The 18,300-nt window shown below is 46.9% G+C and overlaps 1 protein-coding gene across 2 annotated transcripts in view; it reads left to right on the top strand.

Moving 5' to 3' along the window:
- Positions 1-18,300, top strand: part of PTPRT (protein tyrosine phosphatase receptor type T) — a 1,014,822-nt gene that overhangs the window by 223,935 nt on the left and 772,587 nt on the right. The gene's annotated exons all lie outside the window — the stretch shown is intronic.

The raw sequence follows: 18,300 nt of genomic DNA, 5'->3' as shown, positions 1-18,300 counted from the left end.
CTCAGACAGGCACATTCTCTGCCTTCGTGAAGCTTACATACCAGTGTGTGTGTCGGGGGGTAAGACACCCCAGGCTCACATAACTGCAAATTATAGTAAATACCATGACTAACACCAAACGAGTGCTGAAGGCAGGCAGAGCCAAGTGTGGACTTTAGACGTGGTGGCTGGGACCGTTTCTCTGGGGAGATGACAGTGAACTGAGACCTGGCAGAAGAGAAGGCCCTTCCTTCTGTTGGTCACGTGACGAGTGGGGCGCGTTGCAGAGTCGCTAAGGAGGATGAGAGCGTGGCCTCTTCAAGGAACCAAATGAAGACCCATGTGGCTGGGGAACAGCAAGTGGGGAAGGTGGCTCCAGGTAGGATTGGAGGTGTGGAAGGTAGATGCTCTTCATGTTGGGTTTGGTGGGCCATTTCAAGGAATTTGGATTTTATTCCATGTTTAAAGGGAAGCCAGTGTAGGCACTGGTGATTGGATTTTTGTTCCAGGAAGAGCACTGCTAAGGGAGGGAATGGTTTGGAGAAGTTTGGGATAGGAAGAGCAGTTTGCAGGTTCTTGTACTCGTTCCCATGTGAGAACCAACACTGGCTTTGCTTATCGGCTTAGGGAGAGAGAAATTTCAGCAGAAGCTCTTTCAGCCTCCTTAGCTCTAAGATGCTAAACTGTGATATCTTCTCTGCTCTCCCATGTTTGTTTTTCAGAAGTCTTCGTGACTGGATTGGGGAACAGTGGACACAGGGGTGTAGAAGGTGTTCTTTCTTGGAGGTGGAAGAGCCCAGATCCTCTGTGGGCTTCACTCATGAGTTGACCCTCATGAATGAGAGCAGGTCCTCCTGGAGTGGCGAGGGCTTAAGTAATTTCAAGGAGGCTTATTGGGTTGAGCTGTATGTTGAGACACATTGACTGGGTGGTATGTGGTGAAGCAGGTATCTTCAGATATCTCATACAGGATGGAGGGAAGGTGGGAAAGGTAGAGATTCGGGCCAGGTAGAAGGCTGTGCTTTCTCCTTCCTCCCAGGGGACTGTTGGAGTGCCCTGGAAGAGGCTGCTGCTGCCCAATGCCTGGCACCTGGGGGAGGAAGGAAGAATAAGTCAGTCTTCAATGGACATATCTTCTCATTAGATCAAGCTTGCCCACACCTGCTTGGCCCCAGGCACTGAACACAGCTTCTACCCCAAAGGCGCTGCATATCCATGCACAAGCCAGTCCCCGAAAGGGCTGGCTTTAGAGCAATTGGGTCAGTTCCAGCAACTGGTGATCTCTGATCTTATTCCTCCGGGATGATATCCACTTAGTGTCTGGGGACTTCTTGTGACACCTTCCATATTGTGACATTTTTCTAATCTCAGCCTTTTTTGGCAGCCAGACAACTTAGCTTCTGCCTGGATGTTCTTGGAATGGGAACCTTGACTGAGATTGGAACCCCTCTTGAATGACCCCTTTCCCCCTTAAGTCATGTCTGGGTTTTGGTCTGGATAAGTGGATGATTGAGATGGATGCCACAGAAAAACTGCAGATGACAACAAGCCATGGGCCCTTCCCATGAGGAATGGAAGCGATAAATATTAAAATCTGCAGATGCCAAGGCTGTATTGCAGAGTTTAGTATGCAACCAATGTAAGCTTTCCTTCATTCATTAGACAAGTATTTGTGGAGACCTGATCAAAATATTAATAGTTAATAATAAGGGAAATTTACTGAACACTTCTTATATGCCAGGGAGTAACCTAAATAGTCTACATGCATTAATTTTTGGAATCCTCTATCAACTTGATGAGGTTGGTATCATCAGTATCTTTATTTTGGGGATGAAATAACCAAGGCTTGGAAGAGCTTGCCACTTGGAAAGTTTCGCCACAACTAGTGGAGACAGGAGCAATCATACCCCCATGCCATCCTCCCCCAGTGCCAAGTTCCATGGGACATGAGAGAAGACCAGATAAAGCCTTTGGTCTCCTTTCACTCTTAGTCTACTGAAAGAAGACAGACTTTAGACAAACACCTAGACAATTATGAAAAACAATAAAGGCTATGAAAATGAAGTCAGCAAGAGCATGTGGTAGAGTATGCAGCCTATTCTTTTTTTGGATGAGGTAGACTTCCATAGGGAAAAGAAATTTAAGCCTAGTGCATACCCCATCTAGCACTACCCCAAGAGTTCTGTCATAGGTTTGCATATGTTCTTCTGTCTGGGAATTGTGGCTGGGTTGGGTGGAAAGATGACCTGATTGCCCAATGCCCTCTTGAGCCAGCCAGCCAGTGTGGACGTGTCACAACCAGTTATCTTTGCAGGATGTCCTTGGCTTGGCATCTGCAAATGCTGCATGGTACTTTTGGAATCTGGTCTCTATTAATTGACGTCTCAGGACAGCAGCTCCCCCTGGGCAGCCTGTGTTTCACTCCAACCACAGCCATAGTCTTTCTGTAGCCTGAATGTTCTTTCTTCCGGGCTTGACCCTTTGCTTCTTCCTTTATCCCTCCGAGAGAGTTGTATTTTGCTGTTTTTACTGCGAAGAATGGCTTCTCAATTTTAATGTGCAAAAGAGGGGCTACTTGGATGTGGTCTGTCCTGTGATACTCGCTGGGCCACTGATGGCAATGCTATTTAAGCACCTCATGCCCAACATCACGTAGCCTCCTCTCTGCTATAACTACATGGAATTTTTTGAATTCATCATAATTTTCTATTGGGGGGATGTTCCCATTTTAACAGCTCCTGATATCGTTTGGGTATTTGTCCTCTCCAAATCTCATGTTGAAATTCCATCCCCAGTGTTGCAGGTGGGGCCGGGAGGAGGTGTTTGGGTCATGGGGGCTGATCCCTCATGAATATCTTGGTGCCCTCCCTGCACTAATGAGCGTGTTCTCCCTCTGTTAATTTGTATGTGAGAACTGGTTGTTTAACAGAGCATGGGCTCTCTCTTGCTCCCTCTCTTGCAATGTGACAACACGTTCTTCCCCTTTGTCCTCCATCTTGTTTGGAAGCTCCCTGAAACCCATACCAGAAGCAGATGCTGGTATGATACTTCTTGTACAACCTGCAGAACTGTGAGCCAAATAAACCTCTTTTCTTTATAGATTACCTAGCCCCAGGTATTTCCTTCATAGCAATGCAAAATGGACTCACACGGTTCCTTTCCTAACCTCAAGGAGTTCAGGGCCAATCAGGACATCCAAGAACAGTCTGAGAAGTTGAAACCTCATCTCTCTCTTTCTGCTGTCTCAGAGTGACATCATTAAAGAGTATTTTAAGAGAACTGATCTGGGGCTCAGAAGGACTAGAAGGTACAGACATGAAACATGGAGAGAAGCCAGAACAGCCGAGCTAGGTCAGGAGTCAAGAGAATGAAAGGAAGGGATGTATGTGCATGACACTGTGAGTAGGAAAATTGGCAGGACTTTATGACCCATTGAATATCTGCATCGAGAAGAGGACAGGGAACGGGCAAGACAATTGCAAATTTTCTAGATGACCAGGTACATTTTATAGAAAAGGGGAATCAAGGGGAGGGAGATTGGAACTGACATTTGCTGAGCACCTGGGGTGGACCAGGCACTATGCCAGGTCCTTTGCGTGATGACATCTCTTCATCTTAACAGTGACTTTGGAATCCTTTGATTTGTTATCTTATTTTACCGACAAGGAAACCACAACTCTGAGAGGTAAGCAGTCTCTATCTGAGTAGGCTTTGTAGCTCTTTTCCGAACTTTTATTTTAGTAAGGGCCAGGTTTACCTAGGAATACTGATAAAACTTGTGGAATTCAGTGAAGCTGAGGTGGAACCCTGCAACAGAAATTCTGGTATTTTTTTGTGCTACAATGTACCCAGCTTCAAGAGAAGATAAAACTATAGGGTGGAGTTTTCATTTTCTGAGCACCTTTGTGTTTCTCTGGACCCTTCTCTAGGGAGGTGCACATCATGTCTGCACTAGGTATGAGCTTTTTCTTCCACTCAGGAACAAACACCACATGCCTTTTCCTCATGCATGTGCTCAACACGCTGTTGCATAAACAGTCTCCCATCCCCTCTTCAACTTCATCTCAGATTTCTAGATCTATCCTGTCTTTTAGAACCCATTTTACCCTTTCTTGTTGCTTTTCTGGTCATGCCAATCCATCGGTTTTTATCTCTCTTGAAATACGTGTTTCTTTGCCTTGGTTATGGCTGTATGAATACAGCTCATTTCCCCACTGAGCTTGTGATCTCTTTGACAGCATCAAAGACTGCTATCTGACTATTTTACATCCCCTGCAGTATCTGGCATGGTGCCTCAGGTCCAGAACTGGTGCATTGTGACATGAAAAGTGTGCATTTTACAGATAGGGGAGATTAGGTTCAAATCTTGGCCCCACCATTTTCCAGACAGGTGATTTTGGGCAAAGTATAATACTTTAACAGCTTTGAGCCTCTGTATCCTCACCGGTAGAACTAAAGTAATAAGGAGTATCTCCAGTGAGGATTTAAGAGATTAAATCAAATAATTTTATCTTAAAAGCCTGGCATCTTGGCTGACTCACAGTAGACACTCAGTGAGTACTAGTAGCTTTTTACCCATTGCCCTTTAGAGAGTGACAGGGTAGTGGTGTTAAGATGGAAGGTCATTTGCTTTAACTTCATCAATCTGTCCAACAAGTACTCTTTGCATGGATAGAAATATATTCAGCAAGTATTTACTGGATAGACAGATGAAGGTAAGGTGGATTATTTCCTTGCCCAACACTACCAGTCTATCCCTTGTTATCATGGACCCTACCTTTATTCTTTTGAGCCCTTATTTCTCCATGAAGTGCTATTATTTATTAACAACATCCTTTATTCACTCATTTGTTTACTGCCTTTTTATCTTACTAAAATGTAAGCCCTTTGAAGGCCAAAAATCTTGTTTGATTCACTGCCATGAGCCCAACTCTCGGTTGAGAATCTGGCACATAGCAGGTAACAAGTAATATTAGGCAAGTGAATGAAAAAGATAAAGCAATGAATTTAGTTCAATTTGATTAAACAAACGTTGTCTCAGCACCAACTATTGGCCAGGCACTGAGTGAGACTGTGGGTACAGAGATGAACAGAACAGGCCCTGCTCTCAAGAAGGAATGGGAAAATGGACAAGCCCCATCCCTTGGTCAAACAGAAACAGAATCCCCATCTTTTCCAATTTCCAAGCCAGTGTTGGTAGAAACATGGGCTATGATGGGAGGGGTGGTAATGAGCACCACCTGGAATTAAAGCCTTCTATATTCAGAGTCACATTCTGCTTCGGAATTGGTTCCCTCCCTCACCCCAGATTAGCCTAGAAGGCCACCTTGCCTGGCAGGAGAAATTGACATCCCATTGAAATTGATGAAATATTTAAGCATTTGCCATCAGAGTACGGCTAGGCATTGCCATTTGGGGAAAACTCATTTAGTAAGAGGTCTGACCCATGCAAATGCGAGAGACTGGGTTGGTTTGTCTCCTCTTTCTATGGATTATACGGAAACCAGCGATGGTTAAGGGGGCAAGTGAGTTGATAAAAGCGTCTCTGGAGATCAAGTGCTAAATGGCTTCTTTATTGCTCACCTCTCAAGGAACCTTCTGTTTAAACTGCCGGCAGTAAGTGCAGGTTAGACCTGTGAAGTTATTATAAATGCTGTTCTTAAGCCTAAGAACTTTATTTTTTAATTGGGTTCTTTTCTTTCTTTTTTTTTTTTCCTTCCCAAACTACCAATGCAATAGGAAGAATGAAAATTTGTAATTTCTTAAAACACAGGAACTATTGAGAGAGAGAACAAAGAGACTATTGAAACACTATATACTTTGGGTAAAACTGAAAACATGCATAACCCCTTACCTCCTTTCAGTGTACAATGGAGCACTCTCTAATGAGCGTGGGGGGAGGGAGTTAGGCTAGAAATACCCAGCACAACTCCTTATTAAGTGAGAAATAGGCTGGGAGAGAGAGGAAGGGAAAGGCTATTACTGACATGGAAAAATGCGGAGAGGCAGGGCATACTGTCCTTGCTGAGCTCTCTTCTTCAGCACCTCTTCCTGCTTCTCTCCCAGGCTGCCAGCAACTGAAGCCTGTCCATACTATGATGGGGCCTTAAAAAAAAGTCAGTGGATAGTTTAAACAGCGTTTCTTAGAGGGCACTGTGATGAAGTGGAAAGAATCGTAAAGAACCATGTTCAGATCCTAGCTATGCCTGGGTAGGGAAAAAAATTATGTTTAAGGGGAAAACTGATTGTCTAGCTCTAGGCTCTGGAGGATGTCCCTCTTGGTTATCTGATTTTGCTTTTGTGGGACCTATTTGACAATTCTGAGTTAGCTATGACTGATACACATTCTATTTATTCTGTTTGGTAGAGGTTCAACTGATCTACTCAACATTCCCTCCCTCCCCCCAAATTTCACCTCCATTTTTACATCCATTTAACTATTTCTAATCTATAGATGAATCTGCTTTTTTGGGTTCTCTTTTGAACCACCTGTAGCATCTGCCTAATCTTCGTTAATTAATAATAGAATAAAGTCTTTAACACATGTTCATTTTTTATTTATTCAAGAGTCATGATTTTACTATTTTTTGAAATTGTCCTTTAGCACTAATTACCCAAAGGTAATCTTGAAGTGACTTAACCTCTTTGAGCCTCCGTGTTCAGATCTGTAGGATGGGAATAATAATACAGAGTGAAATCATTACAGATTTTACCAAGATTTTCTCATTTGTTGTCCCATGTAGTATTGATGATACTTAAGTAATACTTAAATTATACTTAGCATTAATCTTTAGCTGATATGGATGGCGAATGGGAGATAATGCTCGTGAAAACACTTTGACCAAGTGTGATTCAGTTTTTAGCAGGTTCTATTATCATTGGCAGCAAATGAAGATTGAGAAGCTGCTCTCAACTCTCCAAAAGCTTGTGACTTGGGAGGCAGAGAGGAAATGTTCACTGGTGGCTCTACGAGGGGAACTGGAGTAAATGGATAAAAACTCTAAGATCATTTATTCACCTGGCGAAGCAAGATATTCACAAAGCAAAAAAACTGAGGGAGGCCTCTGACCAATAACTCATATAGACCTAAGACCTTCACCTAACAGCCCCTGATAGACCGAATCCTGCCAGTAACCACGTGAGGGAACTTAAAAGCATGTCCTTCCCCGGCCGAGCCTTCAGATGAGACTGCAGCCTGGCCTGTGTCCTGGCTGCAGCCTTCGCAGATGCTGAAGCAGAGGACCCAGCCAGTCTCTGCCTGGAATCCTGACCCACAGAAAATGTGGGGAAATCACGTGTGTGTTGTTTTAAACTGCTAAGTTTTGTAGTAATTTGTCACGTGGCAGTAGATAACTACTACTACTTTGTCAGGAAACTATATTCCTCTATTAAAGGAGTCGAATTCTCTTTCCTCTTGTTTCTTCCCTTGGCTACACACATATTTATTCTCTCTCTCTCTCTCTTTCTCATTTGAGACTTTCCCGGCGCTGGAATTTGACAGAACTTCGAGCCTAGAAAACTGCCTGAGACCCTATTAGCAATGCCATAATGAGCTGGGCAAACTCTCAGTACCTTCTGACACTGCTCAAGGCAAAGTCATAAGCGATGCTTGTTCTATAATTCTGAGGTGTGTCATTGCCTGGAAGGCCGTCTGGTATTTATAGGAAGCCGAAAGTTAGGCACTGGGGGAAAATGAGTTCCAGACTGTTGCACTTATTTTCAGATACAATCATATTCTCTGAAACATTTCCTAGGATGTGGAGCTGATAGGGAACTCACCATGAGCGCTCACCATGAGCGTATGGCTCACCGGGCTCATGTTGTGGTTGAGAAGAATCATTGTGTCGGGGTTGGGGAGATGACAGTCACATCTCCTCAGCTGACTGGTGATGGATGTTTAAGGACAGGCTGAAGACGCGGCCGCTGCTGCTTCTGAGTTGCAGCCACTACGTTGCATTTTAAAGTAAATCACCAAAAGGAAGGTGCTTTGACAGAAACCTTGCTGGGGCTCAGCTCATTGGCGGCACGAGCTGGTATACAAAACTAAAAGCTTTGAGATAAGTGCTTGGGAATTCAGAGTCATCTTGTCTGTCATTTGTAATGGCGAAATCTTTGAGGAAAATACATTCTCACATGGAAGGGCTTGGGGGACGTATGTTGAGTCGATCAATCAGCAGACTGGCAAACACACACTGTGTGCAGACTTTGTGCCCGGCACTATGCTCAGGTCTAGAAAAATAGAGGTAGACCCCTACCTCTATTGTCAAGGAGTTTGTGGAATAGCAAGGTAAGGGACACACATATAAATATCTAAAATAGTTGCAATACCGTTAAACGAAGGCTTGGGCTCTGTGGGAGGCCAAAGAGAGAGCAATTGGTCCTCCTTTCAGGGAACAGGGTAGGGAAAATAAAGGCTTTCTTGAGCAGGCAAATAAATTGAGTTGGTGAGTGGCAGGAAAAGGATGTGGGGGCGGGGCAGAGCACATTCTGGGTTGAAGGACTGGCCTGTGCAAAGGCCCTGAGGTTGGCTGGGCTGGGCTGGGGAATGGAAAAGTTCTGCAAGGCTGTTGTGTGTGAGGCAGGAAAAGAAGCCAGAGGGATGGGTGAGATGGTTTGGGAAGCACCTGAGGGCTGGGTCACAGCTTACATTCTGTCCTTGGGGTGACAGGGAGCCCAGGATGGGTCCAACACGGGAGGCCTCGTCAGATTTTGGGTTTGGAAAGATCACTGTCAGGTCCAATATGGAAGAGAGGTTGAGAGAGTGAGACTGGGGGGCAGACAGACCAAGGGAGCAAAGATGAGGACACTTGTTTCTTGGTCACTTTGAACCATGCTTACTGTTTGCAATTTTGTTTTCTCCTCCTTTTCAATTAATGGCAGTCACTTCCAAGGGACAGTAGACACCTGCTGGGGAGGTCATGCAGGTGGAGGCAGCTGTTTCAGAAATAATCTAGGTGTCCAGGGCAGATAGAAGGTTTTCAAGGTCCTTCTTGAAGAGTACAGTGAGACTCCACCTAGAGCCTGGGTTGGCGGTGGAGTGACCAGCTGTCCTTGTTTTCCAGTGCTGAAACTGGGAAAGTTTTTGGAAAACTGGACAAGCTGGTCACCTGTGTCAGCAGGGTGACACTGACCAGGTTGCACAACAGGACATGCTGCCCTGGGAGACACAGGTTTTCTTCCTTTCCTACCCTCCCCCATCTTGCTTCTCAGCCAGACCTTCAGAAACCATGCCATTCTAAGTTTTTCAGCTTTCTTTGTCTGGGCCCCAGCTCTATCCCCTATTCTGTTTGTCTTTGACAAGCACTGGCCACCTTTTAAAGGCCTGAGACCCTCACTTGCAGCAGACCCTGAGCCCTTTGTCCAGGCCCAAGGCATGCCCCTCTGAGAGGTGCTGCCTGCTTTTTTAGAGCTGTCCCTCATCTGGGACCCATGTCGGGGTATGCAGATCTGCTAGGCTTGGTTCTAGCCCTTGGCCTGCGTTCCAACTTCCATCTCCTGCACCTCGGGGACGGGGCCCTGCCTTCCCCGCACAGGCCCTGTGTTCTCAGAGCCACCTGTCGCTGTATTTGCCTCTCTGCCCTCCGACAGGATGAACCCGGCAGTACTTGTGCCCAAGCCAGGCCTGCATGTGGCACTCATGGGACCAGGAGGCTGCTGTGGCCTCAGACAGTAGTGTCCAGGCTATGGATGCACTCAAGAGAAACATTGACAGGATGAGTTTTTAGCGCTGCATAGCTGAAATGAAAACCACCGGACATGACTTTGGCTCCACCATAGCAAGGCCCTGGCTCACTGGTCCCAGCCATTTCTCTGGCACTCTCCTCCCTGCTGCTGAAACAGCTGTGAGTCGTCTCTGTGCATGCCCAGTTTCCAATTAGAAGGAAAACATGTCAGTCCTTCAACAAATATTTGTTGAGCATCAACGCTGCGTCCTCTCATCTAATTCCCATCCGACGCGAGAGCTCTCCTTGCAGCGGCACGTGTTAGCGATGGTGTACCTCCCCCTCCCTCTTGATTCCTCCCCCAGAAGCCTGCTCAGTGCCTGCTCTGCCCCTGCTATGAGAAAGTTCTCCTGCATTCTGTGCAGAACGGTCTCCTTACACTCTCTTTTCATACAGGTTCCACTTCTCTTCTGAGCCAGTCTGATAATCCTTTAGCTCTTAGGAAGTAGCCGCTCCTACCTCTTGGCACCTGCTTGTCTGAGTCAGCTCCAGCCGCTCTAACAAAATGCATAGACTGGGTGGCTTAAACGTTGGACATTTATTTTCTCACAGTCCCGGGGGCCCGAAGTCCCAGATCAAGGTTCCGGCTGATTTGGTTTCTGGTGAGGGCCCTCCCCCTGTCTTGCAGAAGACCACCTTCTCAATGTGTCCTTGCACGGCCTTTCCTAGTTCCTGTGTGCAAAGACAGAGAAATCTCTCTCCTTCTTCTTTTGAGGCCACCAGTCCTGTCAGATTAGGACCCCGCCCTTCTGTCTACATTTAACCTTAATTACCTCCAAAAAGCCCTACCTTTAAGTACAGTAGGCCCACGCCAGGGGCTAAGGCTTCAACATATGAATTTTGCAGGGACACAGTTCAGTCCATAGCACGACTCTTCTCTAAGTCTGACTCCTGACTCCCACCTGGCCCGAGAGCTCGGCACCCTGCGTGAATGCACTGCTAGGGGTGGTGGTGCTGGCTAAGATGGGGGGCTGGGGGGAGGAGGATTGGCTGGTCCAGACAGCAGAAAGATGAGGAGTGGTTGTATTTTTTTTAAAAACTTCTATATTCCATAACAGATACCAGGTACAACTATAATCGTAAGCTCAGCTCATTTATTTGGCAGCTGTATCTTGCTGCTTACTGGAAGGTAAGCTTTGCAGCTGTGGTGCAAGCTTTGTTTTATAACAGAGAGGGCAAGTCACAGGAATTGTGACATGAGGGTGGAGGATCCTGGGCCGTTATTCAGGGACCTTGCTTGGCGCTGTCACATGGTGGGTGCCCTCAGAGCAGTTTTTTTGAATGGATGATGTGGAGCTGAATGTCCAGGGGCCCAAGCCTCCTGGAAGGTAGACCTGCAGTGGTAGGGATCTGGCCTCCTCAGCAGATGGTGATGTGGACACCAGGAGAGGGACCTAGGAGGGCAGTTGGGTGGTTTTTCCATCACACTGATGCTGCAGGCTGATGTCAAAAATAGTGGGTGCTTCAAAAGCAGAGCTCATCTTTCATCATCAATAAGCACCCCTTTCCCCCAAATCCTTTTTTTTTTCCTGTCCTCTTCTCTGCTCTACCAGAAACAAGTCCAGGGGGATTATGCTTAAACTTTTCCCAAGTGACTGCTTTCTTGGGTGGTTACCACACATGCTCATGGTAGCAGCCTACAGCCAGGCTCCCTAATTCGAGGACCACTGGCAGCTGGATCAGGCGCTGAGACGTTGGGGACACAGAACTTGCAGTAATGGGTCATATGGACCTTTGCAATCCCCATTTACCGGTTAATAGAGGAAGAGAAATTTCAAGTACTTAATAAATTGTTTGCTAACACGTTGTCATGGCAACCGCTCATCCTTGAGGGTTCAGGAGTGGGTTCTTGAGTTGTTTTCTCTGACATACGCCTGCAGGGGCCCAGGACACTTGTATTCCTACGAACATCAAGACGAAATACTATTTTGTAGACTTGATTTAAGGGGAAAGCTGTCCTCACCATTTTGGCTCTGAGGGCCATGAGAGGCTCTGCGCCCCGTCGAGTCTACACAGCATCTCTCCCTCCCTCACTTCTCTATCCTTCTTTGTTATTTTTGATTTTTTTTTTATTGAAAAAAATTGTAAAGTTCATATGGAATGTGCATTTCCTGTAGAAAAGTGAGGAAAAAAAAATGGAAAAGCACACAGAAAAAAATAAAACTCATCCATAAGAACAGAGGTGATTCATGGATTTTTTTAGTTTTATGTTTTCTTATTCGTATTTATGCATCTGTATCTTTTGAACACAATTGGAACAATCATGTGTGTGACAGATTCTTTCATGCCCTGTTTTATTACTTAATGTCTTTATTATAAACATGTCCCCATACTTTGGGTTATTTGGAATGCTAAGTTGTTGATAATGATGGCCTGCACTTCAACTACATGAGTAAATCAGCTTATTTTACTGGTTTCCTATTTTTGAACATTTTTTTAATTCCTTTGCATTCTTATAAATATCACTTTACTGTATATCCTTGCACGAAAGGCGGAAAATATCTTCCTAGGAGAGAACGACTCTATCACATGCTAAGGATGTTAGCAATGACACACGTGCCCAAACTTCCTTCTGGGAATCTTCCCCGCTTGTGAGCAGTAACTGCTTCACTGCTGTCTTGCCAAATTGATGGGCAAAACAACAACAACAAAAATAAGAGCAGAGGCATGTTATGTTCTGTGGTCATTTTGTTCTAGTATTTCCAGCTTGGGATTATCCAGGCAAGTCCCTGGTATGAAAGGTGTCACATGTGCAGAGAATCAAAAGATGGAACTGACAAAGTCAGTCCCTGGGGGAAGGAATGTGGTTTTCTTCTGTGTTGAAGCGAACGGGGGACAGGGTTTTGTATTGACTGGCAGTGTCTTCTCTGAGATAATTACAGGAATGGGGGGATGTTTTTCATCTGGAGAAGAGAAAGTGGTAGGGGTGGGCAGAAGCCATACTTGGAAAGTAGGAGTTACTGGCACAGCAGAGCCTCAAAGCCATTGTCACATGCGACCTCTTAGTTGGCTGAAGGTCATTAGTCTGACACCTCTTCGTGCTCCATCTGACCCCTCGTTGGATCCCGGGGCGGTTGTACCCACACTCCCTGCCCTGTGCAGCAGGAACACCATGGTGGGGCTGCCCCAGAGCCCCTGCCACCCTGCTCTGTGTTGTCAGTCTCGCAGACATATGCCAGACACATATGTTCTATGGCGCCAGGACAGGTGCACCCCAGAGGTTCCCTCCTCCCCTCGCCACATGCTGGCCTGTTTGTCCACCCCGTGGCTCCCAGCTGCAGGTGTCGGGGCACCCCAGACAGCTGCAGTCATCGCGTCCTGTCTGGGCTGTGTCCTCCCTTCCCCTCCCTGTGTCCCTCTCTGGGCATCTCTGAGGGCTGCCTTGCCGGGAGCAGCTGTTGATTCAGATTTTCATCAGGACTTTGATAATTAAAATTCGAAGCTCTTCAGTCAGACATTTGCGTTCCATTACATTGAAGGAGCAGCTGTTTAAATTTGGGGCAGGGAACCAGGGCCTTGTGCAGTGAGCTTGAGTTTAGCTCATTCCAGTCTGTACATTCACTCCCCTTCTCATCATCCAGACAGAGGCTTTGGGAAAGCATCCCCACCCTCCCTGCCCCCGCCCCGGTTTGCAAGGACAGCTGCTGTGTGCCAGGTACCGTGTGCTGTGCACACCGTCTGCCTAGTGGCTAAGAGCTTGGGTTCGGGTCCCAGCTCTCCTTTTATTGGCTGCACGACCTCAAGTAAGTTACCTGTCAGTAAAATGGCGCGAAATAACACACAGAGCCTACATGCCTACTTAGTGTTCGTTTATATTATTAGAATTTTATTTAATGCCCCGGACAGCTCAGTTCACTGTGTCAGACCCAACTTACAGAAGAGGAAACGGAGCCCTTGGAAGGTTAAGTCCCGTGTGGACACACATGCTGGCGGTGAGTGGTGTGCCGGGCTTTGATCTCTGGTCTGTCTGACTGCAGGCTTGGGGACGTCGCAGCACTGCCCCTTTACTTCCCTTATGATCTCTGTGTTGCTCTCCACAACCAGGTTTGCCTTTTGTTCCTCCGCTTAACTTCTGAGGCAGTGGCTTCAACTCTGGCAGCTGCCAAGCCCTGCCTTATGCCCGAGGGCAGGTGGGAAACCTTGGACGAATTCTTTGCTGGACCCTCAGTTTTCCTGTCCTTTCTCATTGCAGACATTCAAAGTCATGTTGAAAGCAACCTTAAAAACCCCACCTGCACATATAACCTGTTTTGTTTTAGCTCCCATAGCTGCATTGCACACACACACACACACGTGCACTAGCAGGGAAACGTCCTTTCCTTGGTAATAGCTGTCTATGGGGCCTGGAGCAGAGTTGAAATGACCCCCACGTGGAGTGGCTGTTCCGCCAGTAATAACAGTGGCAGTGTTTGTGGCAGCTGCCATCCTTTCCTGGGAGCACACAGTAAGCCTGGCTGCCACCCTGCTGGGGCTTGACATACATTATTTAATTCCATCCCACAACAGCCCTGCAGGTAGGTGTGATTTCCTCTGTATTGCAGATAAGAAATAAGACTTGTAGACGTTCAGAAAGAGGTGTCAGGACACAAAGGGAGGAAGCAGAAGGCTGGGATTTTAACCTCGCGGTGTAGACACCAGAGCCTGTGTCGTTCTGACCCACTCTATGATCTCCCCTTAGGGATGTCATCCTCCTGGGGTGCACAGCCAGAGTCTGGGCCCAAGGTTCTCTGGGAAGTGCTTCTGGTGGGATACTTCTGTTCCCCATGCAGCATGTCCTCCTGTTAACCTTGGCCCCTTGTTGCGTGCTGTAAGCTCTTTAAAGTGTCAGGCGCAGTGGAGGGAATTGCCGTAAGAGTTGCTTAGAAAAAACATTGTTCTTTGCTTCTTTGACCCTGAAGAAGAAGAGCCCAGAGCTAGCATAGCCCGTTTCTGGGGTCTGTGACCCGGGGAAAGGCAGGGTCAGGGTCCAGCCTGGCCCAGGACAGAGGAGAGGAGGGCTGGGCGGTGGGGGGACCCAGGTGTGGTTGAGTCACCACCCACGTCGGGTCAGGGGAGCTTGTAGACCTCTGAACAAGGCTCAGGCATGGCCAGAAACGGTCCCTTAGACAGGTGCAGACGCCTCAGCATGGAGGCCACAAGGCCTGAGGATGGGACATGGCCCCGTCTGTGGATGCAGCCCCAAAGGTCAGTGTGGGGAACATGCTGGCTACACTTCCTGCCCACAGCTCCCTGAGTTACCCCTCTAAAAGTTCACCTGGTGGAGTTTAGCCCCTCTTAGAGGAGGCTTTCAGAAGAGTCTCAGGGTAAAATGATTTATGAAAGCCTTCCATGGAGCTGGGGCTTCCAGAAGACACAATGCCTGGTGTCTGCAATCTGCAGAGGGACCACGCAGTAATGGAAGGTGCTCACACGCAGCTGACAGGCCCTCGTAGACATTAGGGAGTCCCAGGTAATTATGCCTTCTTTACCTCAGTTGCTCTGATTTCCTTAGGCCGGTGGTTCTCAAAGTGTGGCCCATGGAACCACATCCACGTCACCTGGGAACTTGATAAAATGCAGATTCTCAGGTCCCTCCCCAGACCTATGGAACCAGAAAGCTAAGGGGCAATGCCAGCACACTCTGTGACTCTCCAGCTGATTCTGACTCACTCCAAGTCCGCAAACCACCGCCTTTGACCAGTAACACCTGGAATATGGGATGTCACCACTGGTGGCTCGTGAAATTTTAAGTGATATGTGGTCATCCAAGGGCATAGAATTCCACAGAGAATTCAATTCCATAGAGAGTTCTTCATTCTCTTGTAATTCCTCCTTACACAAGGACAACCTCTCAGTTTTGGGGTGTCTGCAATCCCCTGCCCTTCCAACACTTGCGGACGCTCATTTTCACCTCAGAGAAAGTGTGTCTCAGGGTCAGAAGCCTAGGTGAGCAACAATATCCAGCCAACATTTACTTACTTTTTTGTTTCTGTTAATTTTATTTTCATCCTCATTGTCTGTTTATGACAAGTGAGACTGGGTTTCCGTTTTTGGTAGTGATATGAAGTTTCCTTTTAAAGTAAATTAAACAAAGTGAGCCATTTAAAAAAGTGTTCACTAAATATTAGTACAGGTAGCACCAGGATTTGGCAAAACTAGTGCCAGAGGCATTACAGGATTTAGGAAGCTCGCTTAGAAGCCAGCACTCCTGCAAAGACTGGGTTCATGGACCTTGGAATGCTTTCGGGGGGTGATTCTCACTGTTTGTGGCTTTAAGGTTTCTGTTGTGAAGGGGCTTCTTTCCTGAAAGACAGTGCGATACAGCTGCAGTGATTCTCACACTATGCACCTGCGTTGGATCCACCTGGAAAACTCTTTAGAAAATGTGGGTGCTTAGGTCCCACCCCTGAACTATTGGATTAGAATCCCTGGAGCACAGCCTGGGAATATACATCTAACAACAAGCTCCCAAGTGATTTATATAACCGATAAAGTTTGAGAAACACAGATGATGCTATAAGAATACAGACTGGTGAATCCAGCCAACCTACGCTCAGATCTCCACTCAGCTTTGCCAACTCACCTAATCTCTCTGAACCCCATTTCCTTATCTGAAAAGTGAGGTTAACAGCAGCTGTGTTTTGGGATTGATGTGAGGCTCGGGAGATTTACCAGCTGTGATGTTCTGTGCACATATTAGCTGTTTTGTGTGAGCTCAGCTTTCTTCACCTTGAGGATGTAATTCAAAGCTATTTCACTTACACTTAAACTATCACGGCAAAGAGATTGAGATATTTGTACGGGGTTTAGGAAAAGTTTGGGCTCTTGCCAACTTTGCTCCTTGTAGGAGTGCTTTTGGACATCAAGTTGTTGTTGTTTTCTTCTTTCTGAGGCTCGCAGGTGTGGCGTTGGACGCTGGGGAATGTTGTGCGGCCTGAGCATCAGAGCGTGGCTGCTTCCATGACCAGAATGGGAGGCTGTTTTACCTGCAAATGCTGCAGCCTTCCTCAGCTAGCTGTGTGCCTTTTAAACATAGAGATCTTCCAGGGCTTTGTAGTACAGGCTGTAATTTTTTAAAAAATGGGAGAGTTAGAAGGCAGGTACAGGAGTCTTGGTATGGGGATTCTTTTGTGAGTCCATAGCATGTAATAAGAATGCACCACCAAGATCAAAACAGGTGGGTATTGATGCGGGATACCGTTGGCCGAAGGGACTTGGGGCGTCTCTCAAGCTGTGAAGCATCCTCTGGCCCAGCAGGGCACGTAGGGTACCTGGAATTAGTGCCGGGGCTTCTGGCTCTTTCAAATCCTCATTGTGTGACCTTGCTAAGTCATCTTCCCTTTCTAGGCTCCAGTTTTCTCAAAGGCAAGATAGGGATCATAATGAACTTGTCTCCTGGGGCTATGATGAGGATGACTGAGGAGATAAGTGTGAAAAGTGTGTTGTCACCTAGGCAATGGTGCGTGGGTGTTGTCTGCCCATCTGTCACCTGGAAAGTTATGTGCAGGCATTTCCTGTCTGTCAGGAAGCCTTCATTCAGTATTAATCACCGAGGTCGTGCACATTTAGGTACTTTGTGGTCATTTTCCTTAGAGATTGCAAATTCATGGGCCATGAGCTCAGATCAATGCACAGACATGTATTCTTTGAGTATACAGTGTTTTCTAAAAATTGCTTTGGGATGCCTTTAGACAGGATTTGTGTTCTTTGGTTCATTGAATATCCTACCCCTCTGTGTTGCCTAATCTATGGCTTTGCTTATTTATACTTTCTGTGGACCTAGGTCCTTGGAGGTGACCTCTAAAGTTTTTGATTTCCAGGTATAGTCCCCAAGTGTAGTGGATGGATATGCTGCAGGTGTGACTGGCCCTCCTGCAGGCATGATTTGCAGGCTCTCCTGCAGGCCCTCCTGCAGGCACTAATAGGTGTGCTAGGGCAGAGGAGGAGTGCAGAGGGCTTCCCTGACTCTGTTATGGAGCTTCACCTGTCTACAAAGATCACCTGTAGGGCCAATTGCAAAATAGCCACAAGTGAAGTGTTGGGGACCACAAGGATAGGGTGCACATTCAACTTGGGGTGAGAATGCTGGTCAGGGAAGAGTTCCCTGAGGGAGCCTTACTACTTTGACTACATTTCCAAGAGTGAGGAGATCACAGGGTAAGGGTGGTCTGGGCTTTACCTGCCTGCAGTGAAAGCAAGAAATGCTACAATGTGTTTGAGTGACCCTCAGCTAAGCTGGGTTAGGACATGGCTCATGACCTGAATGAAGGCAGCAGGGGAGGACTTGCTCCTCCAAGAGTGTCATCCCAGATGGAGCATTCGGGGCTCCTGCAGGATTCAGAATGAAGCAACTGTTGGTGGTGTTAGCAAGACCAAAGGGACCTACAGGGGGTGTTGAGGTACCAGGGAAGATTAAGAGAAACAGGCTTGGAGAAGGGTGGGGGATGTCTGCTTTGGGCAGGAGAGACCAGAGATCCAGGTGTCTGTTGGACATCCAGGTGAATATGTCAGCTAGGTAGTTAGGTATACAAGTCTGAATCCAGGGGAGAGAGCTAGAACAAAGACATAAAATTGGGAGTAGTCAGTGTATGGATGCTATTTAAGGTTGTGGACTTGGGTG

Source organism: Microcebus murinus, chromosome 16 (genome assembly GCF_040939455.1).
Source record: "Microcebus murinus isolate Inina chromosome 16, M.murinus_Inina_mat1.0, whole genome shotgun sequence".
NCBI classification, from domain to species: Eukaryota; Metazoa; Chordata; class Mammalia; order Primates; family Cheirogaleidae; genus Microcebus; species Microcebus murinus.
Note: the sequence above shows the minus strand (reverse complement) of the source record. Positions and strands in the feature narration are given on the sequence as shown.